The following is a 7,082-nucleotide window of genomic DNA, read 5'->3' as shown; positions in this document are numbered from 1 at the left end:
CGCCCTCCTCCTCGAAGATGTCTTTACCTCTACGCAGTAAGCAGACCTTCAGACACGCCGCCTGGAGAAGAGGGCGAGTATTGCTGGACAAAACTATTCCCCATTTTCATTCAGGTGGACAAGACACCCCTTGAATCTCCCTCAGTGCTCACCCATTCACAGGTCACCGCCAGGAAGGTTCCAGAACTGGAATGCGCTGACCCTTTGTGATTGTCGCTAGAGATGGAGGTTGCGAGAATCCCTCTGGCCAGGCCCTCAGAGAAGAAAGCAGAGCGTGCCTGTTCCTATCCTAGGCTCTGAGCACAAGGTAAGGGACCCTGCCCAGCAGAAGCTCGAAGATAAGACTATTCCATGAAACATGGGTCCACAAGGAGCTCTGAGGGAGACAACATTTGGGGAAACATGTCTTCACTAAAAGCTATGGGACAGGCAATATTTAAGGAAACACGTATCTGCCCGGCGTTTTAAGAGACAGCATTCAAGGGAAAGTATTCACCAGGGGTCTAATATAAATAACTACAGAAGGAAACATGTGCCTACTAGATGCTCTGAGAGAGACAATATCTAAGGAAAAAAATGTCTAACAAAAGCTCCGAGAGGAAATACTTTAGGAAACATGTTCCCAAGAAGTTTAAGAGGGACAATATTTAGAGAAAAGTGTCCATACAAAGATCTGAGATAAATATTTCAGGGAAACCCCGTCCACCAGAAGTTGAAAGATAGGATATATTTAAGGAAACATGTTCCCCAAACGCTGTAAAATAGACAATATTAATGGTATGCTGTGTTATGTTTTGATATAGCGCCTACTCACATTGTTACGGCCTTGAAGCACTGTGGGGTGGAAGGCCCTTCGGACGACCGTAGTCTGTGCAAACATGAAAATAAAAAGAGCGTTACATTGCATGCAAATAGTAATTAGAATTAGGTGACTATTCAATAACTAGCAGAGATGACTAGTTTAAAACATAACACAAATCATGCAGAGCAGTGTGTTCAGGTGCAGAGACAGCTGCTAGGCCAGTGACAATGTGACAGCTGGGCCAGATGTTTCGTGGGGCTCAGCCGTATTCCTTGGGTTACAGTGTAAGAGGGGGAATGGGCATTAGAAATAGCCTATCAACCCCTAGGGCAACTGTCTACACTTCAGGGCTCTAGTATACTTTACATGCAGATCACAAACACACTGACTAACATGCACTCACATGCAGATTACATGCACAATTACCATCAGGTTATTGCAGAATTTGTTTTTTCTCGCTTGGATACAAACATGATGGTGGCAATACATAGCCATCTATACCGTCTTCCCTGATATCGCCAATCTCCAGGACTACTGGTGTCCTTGGGAAAAACCACTAGCTCCCCATCACCCGAGTCCATGAACATCAATGACCCCGCCCGAGGAGACCGGAGCTCCTGACCTTGGGCTAGTGGGAATTCGAGTGAAGTTCATGATCCTGTTTGGACTCAGCAGTCCCCCGTGCAGCACCACAAGGCTGGTGTGTGGTGACTGGGTCCTGGTGTTATGGGCATGGCCTGATGTCAATGCATGGAAAGTTTCTGGGATGGGAGTGTTCAGGTCCTGGGGGTTCTGCGCTGGGCGGTTGGTCCGGGCAGTTGGAGGTAGAGCTGGATAAAGGGCGTGGGGGGACCAGTGTTTGCTGCACTTCACCATCTCACTGAGTCTTGTGTCCGATGTAACTATCCCACGTGCTTGGAGGACCAGGGGCAAGAAAGCAGCTCTATGATTGCACTTACCTGGAGCTCGTGTCTTACCTGCGGCAGAGGACTTCACTACGTTCTGACAGAGCCACCCAAATAAAATGTGGCACAACAAGATGAAAGTAACACTTATTGGCGGGAACACAACATGAGATCACCAGATGTAAACAACACCTCACGCGAGCAGCCACAAGGCAAATATGCACTAAACCAACAATGTTCACAACCAGAGTACCACGCTCTGAGCTGCCCCCTACTAAAACCTGCACAGACTGCCACCAAACCAGCACCACTCCATCCTAGTCCTACCAAAAACAAAAGCAAGGACAGAAGAAATTGTCCACCGAAATAACGAAAGGACATCAAATATACCACTACTACCCACAGGATATTCACCAGCAAAAAAAAAAACAAGCAATCTTTTGCCCTGAGCTTCCCTGCAGGGCCCCAGACCTGCCACGTCCGAGCGCAAAACTTTTGGTCCCCCTGAGCAAAATAACATTGCAACAACCCTAACCACAAAAGAAAACGGAATCTCTTTATGCTTCGGACTGTGTTGTATCTTGTATTGTGGCGCGTGTCGAATGATGTTCCTTGTTCATGAATCAACATTCCACACGGGCCAGTTTGTTTGCCTTTTCCGTGCCTGGTTGCGGCTTTCCTGCTCTGGTTTCAGAATAAAGTTGTAAACTATTTTACCGTGCCTCAGTTTACTTCACTGGTGACGGAGGTAGTCTGGACCCTTTCTTACCCACGCGTGCAGGGTTTGTTGGAGGTCTTTGCTAAGTCGAAGGGAGCAGGAGCCGCAGGGTGCACCGGAGCTGGGCCTGGCAGTGCCTTTCAACGAGAGCTCGGCGGCGAGGCGTGAGCAAAGTGGCAGGCTGGGTCGAGCGGTGCCGCTGCCCTGGATCGCTGAGGCGGGCTGCGGTCTTGGGCCAGGTTACGCAGCTGTGGCTGCTCCCAGGCAGGGGGCGTCCATAGGAGAGGCCGCCGCCGCTGTGCCAGTTATGGCTGGCGCAGGACATACAGAGGTGTCGCTGTGGAGATCGTGGCTGCAGGAGAGACTGCGACTGCACAGCGCCCAATGCCCCAGGTGAAGTTGGGTGGCGTTGTGGGCAGTTTGAGTCCCCGGCACTCTGTAGGAGTTGAAGCTGGAGGCGTGGCTACAGCCGACGAGTGTGGACGAGCGTATATACGCTCCGCTGGCAGCCCAGGAGGCGGGGCTACAGCCGGCGTGTTGGAGACAAGCATAGATACGCTCTGCTTGCACCCCAGTTCTCCAGCTGGCTAACGCTGGCGGCGGGGGCCCATGCGCACATTATTCTGCCTGATTTTGTTGCGGAGTGGACAGCCATTCGTTTTTGAGTCAAGCACCCTTGTTAGGTAGTGTTAATCAACGTCTTCCACACCAAGGTACGGTGACACTTTCTGCAATAGCACTGTTGTTTGAAGGGGCCTGGGGGGAGACTTCATTGGTTGGCTCACGTGTTTGGATCCCTGCTACAAGGGCAGCCAACGTGCCTTACACATGCAACTGCTGTTCAACAGGTCCCTTTCCTGTTAAATAAGGCATGTCTCACACTGCTGCCAGACCCCCTCCAGCATTTTTGCCTGCTCCTGGAGAGCCAGCGGCCCCATGGGACCAGTGGATTGACTCCTTCAAGGTATATTTGAGGGTAGCTGGGGGCGCAAAATTTGATGATGATGAAAAGGAGGCAGCGCTTTTGAACTGTATTGGCACTGAGGGTTTGCGAGTCTTTCACAATTTGCCAGGGGAGGAGGTGACAGTGCCTGGGAGTGACGAAGGGGAAAGAGTGGAGAGTGCATATGAGACTGCGTTCAAGAAGCTGGAGGATCGTTTTGGCAGGAGGATAAACGTAGTGCTGGAGCGTTACAAGTTCTTTTCCAGGACGCAAGGGTCAGGTGAATCCATAGATGCATATGTGACAGCGTTGCAAGCTTTAATGGCCACCTGCAGATTTTAAGGGATTCTTGATGAGTACATAAAAGACCAAATAATGACGAAGACCAGCAGTCAGAAGATTAGGGAAAGGCTTTGGATCGAAAGTGACCCGTCATTGGAGAAGGTGGTGGAGATCGCCAGGGCCATTGAGACATCCAGGGCAAGCGTACAAATTGTCACTGAGAGGGAGGGGTCCAGAGATGCCATTCAGGCTGTCATACCTCGCAATAGAGATGGTGGTGTGGATAATAAAATGAAATTTGACAAAAGTGACAACCAAGGAGGAAGGTTGCCCAGAGTTAAGGAGCCTTGCAGGAAATGTGGCTGGTTTAGCCATCTAACTGGTTCGAAAGAATGTCCTGCTGCTAACGTGGAATGCAGAAAATGTAAATTACGCCCGCATGTGCAAGGTTAATGGGATGGTTGGTGCAGTGTTGAATGGTTGTGCTTTAGATCAGGATTGTGGGTCCCATATTAAGGCAGAGCAGGTTGTGAAACTACAGGTGGAGGGGGCCTCATGGAAAGGTCCATAGGTTTCAGTGTTGGTGGATGGTTATCCTGTAGACATGTTAGTAGATTCAGACTCACCCTATACCATAATATCTTCAGAGGTTTATGTGGAGAGGTTGGGCAAAGAGGTCTCAGCTTTGCATGCATGTGATAGTAGTCCCAGTGCTTATGGGCAGAATCCCATTAGCGTGTTGGGTTATGATCGGGCCTGCATTGAATTTAAGGGTCGACAAACCATGTGCAGACTATATGTTGCACTCAACGGTACCAGTGTATTGGGGTGGGATGAACAAGCCGCTTTAAGCATTTAAATCCATCCAGGGAAGGATGTCCCTGTGTTGAGCATTCGGGAGGAGGTTGGGGGTGTGGGTAGTCAAGTGACGTCTGAGTCACTTTTAAGGCTGATTTCCCGGAAGTATTTTCTGATAAATTGGGGAGGCTCAAGGGATTTTCCCACCACATTATTTTAAAAAGGGGTGAAGTTCCCAAGGTACATAAAGTGAGGGGTGTTCCCGTTTTTGCCAGGGACAGTTTAAAGGCAGATTTGGACAAGCTAATGGTGGCAGGGGTCATTGAGCCTATCAAGTCTTCAGAATGGTTGTTCCCAGTGGTATTGGTTAAGAAAGGGGATGGCAATCTCAGAATGTGTGTGGACTTTCGGGAGCTAAATTCAAACATTTGGGTTGATCGCCATCCCTTGCCAAATATTAATGAATTGTTGCTAACCCTGGGTAGGGCAAGGTGTTTCTCTACGTTTTACCTGTCCGCTGCATATCACCAAATCGATTTGCACGTGGATTCCAGACCACTCACTTCTTTTGTGACTCCCTTTGGAGCCTATCGCTTTTTCCACATGCTTTTTGGCCTTGCGTCGGCATCAGCTGTTTTCCAACGTTTAATGCATGAATTGTTTGGCGGCATGTCGGGAGTGTGCTACTTCCAGGATGACATTTTGGTGTGGGGTGGTTGTAGGGAGGAGCATGATATCAGGGTACGCGAGGTTATGAAAGTGCTGAATGAAAAATGTTTGACTGTGAAATTGGCGAAATGTCAGGTGGGTGTGGATAAGGTGATGTATTTTGGACACATCCTTAGTGCCGAAGGGGTCAATCCTAAGGCAGAGTTAGTAAAGGTGATGAAAGATACGCCGGCGCCCTCGAATAAAGATCAGTTGAAGTCATTTATGTGTGTAGCGGAATACTATGTGAAGTTCATACCCAACTATTCTGAGAAAACTATCTCCATGAAAGCTGTATTAAAGAAATGTGTTCGGTTCGAGTGTTCTGACAAGTGTTTTGAAGAGTTCAAGGTTGTGAAGAATGGTCCATGTTTGAGGTCTTTTAACCCCAAGTGCAAAACCATGCTTACTGTGGACGCCAGTGCGGGGGGGTTAGGTGCAGTTTTGGAGCAATGGTGTGAGGGGGAATCTAGACCAGTGGCTTTTGCATCCAGGACTTTGAGAGGTGCTGAAAGTAGGTATTCCGTGATTGAGCGGGAGGCTTTGGCGTTAACCTGGGCGTCGAAACACTTTAGAATGTTGCTATGGGGCATTCCATATGTGGTCAGGACAGATCATAAGGCTTTGGTGCATGTGTTCACCACTCGGGGTGCGGTGGCTGTATCTCCGAGGATAGCCAGGTGGATTGTGGAGTTGCAGGAGTACAACTTCATTATGGAATATTTGCCTGGGAAACAAAATGTTGTCACCGACTGCTTATCACGGTTACCTGTGTCAGAGCCAGTAAATTTTCAAAGGTGATGGTGTTGGAGAAGAGGAGGAGTTTCAGATTGCATGTGTCATTCCCGCCATTGATAAGTCTGCTTGGTCCACAGAGAGTGAAAGGGATGTTGAACTGTGTTGGGTCAGAGAGGGTTTTAGCAAGGGTTGGGAGGCGGTTAAGGGTAGACCAGAGGATAAAGGGTACTCCCAGGTGCTGGATGAGTTGGAGGTTGGTCCCTGGGGTGTGTCGAGAGGTCGGAAATTGGTTCCACCTGTTTGTTTGAGGGATAGGCTCCTGGTGTTGGCCCATGAGGGGCATTTAGGACGATCTTTGACCAAAAGGAGGTTGCTTGAGGAGTATTGGTGGCCTTCCATGGATCGCAACGTTGAGTTGGTTGTGAAGGATTGTCATTTGTGCACCATGAGCGACAAGAGTAAGGTGGTTCACCCTCAGCCGGTCAATGTATTGATATTCCCAGGGAAGTGTCGTCAAAGGTGGCTCTGGACATCCTGGGTCCCTTTGAATGTTTACAGCTGGAGTGTAGGTTTCTGTTGGTGCTAGTGGATTACACGTCCAGATGGGTGGAGGTGGCGGCATTTGGCAGGGTGACAACGGAGTATGTCATAGCTTTCCTAAAAAAATATTTGATAGGGAAGGGACACCGGCCAGTCTGGTCACCGATAATGGTGTCCAATTTACTTCCAGACTTATGAGGGAATTTCTGGGGCAGTGTGGCGTAAAGCAACATCGCACTGCTCTGTACAATCTGAGTGCCAATGGCCTGGTGGAAAGAGTTAATGGAATGATTAAAAATGCCATTCAGTTGGCCCTTGCCAATGGGCTTGAGTGGCAGGAGGTGGTCTCTGAGTATTTGTCGGTTTATCGCAGAACTCCGTCTGTGAGCACGGCTAGGACACCCTTCGAATTGATGAGGGGAAGGAAACCGGGAACAACATTGAGGTCTTTGGCATTGGGTGGTGGTGGTCCGTGTGAGTTGGACCTTGCTAGTGTGCAGCGGAGAATTTTGGCACACCAGGAGGCTGTAAGGATTTCCCAAAAGGATAGAAAGGAGTTGCAGGTCAAGGTGGGTGATGCTGTTTGCGTAAAAAATCCCAGATTTGTTCAGAAAGGGGTAGCACATTTTTACCTTCTAAGAGAGTTGT

The 7,082-nt window shown here is 49.0% G+C and overlaps 1 long non-coding RNA gene across 1 annotated transcript in view; it reads left to right on the top strand.

The window, feature by feature from the left end:
* The first annotated feature begins 224 nt into the window (after positions 1-224).
* Positions 225-7,082, top strand: part of LOC138527245 (uncharacterized) — a 60,073-nt gene continuing 53,215 nt past the window's right edge. Inside the window, exon 1 of the long non-coding RNA XR_011283825.1 lies at positions 225-307. This is a non-coding gene — a long non-coding RNA (uncharacterized lncRNA). The remainder of the gene's footprint in view (positions 308-7,082) is intronic.

The sequence above is a fragment of the Ambystoma mexicanum genome, chromosome 14 (assembly GCF_040938575.1).
Source record: "Ambystoma mexicanum isolate Mex_15411 chromosome 14, UKY_AmexF1_1, whole genome shotgun sequence".
NCBI classification, from domain to species: domain Eukaryota; kingdom Metazoa; phylum Chordata; class Amphibia; order Caudata; family Ambystomatidae; genus Ambystoma; species Ambystoma mexicanum.
The sequence above is the reverse complement of the archived record's forward strand: the minus strand, read 5'-3'. Positions and strand labels throughout refer to the sequence as shown.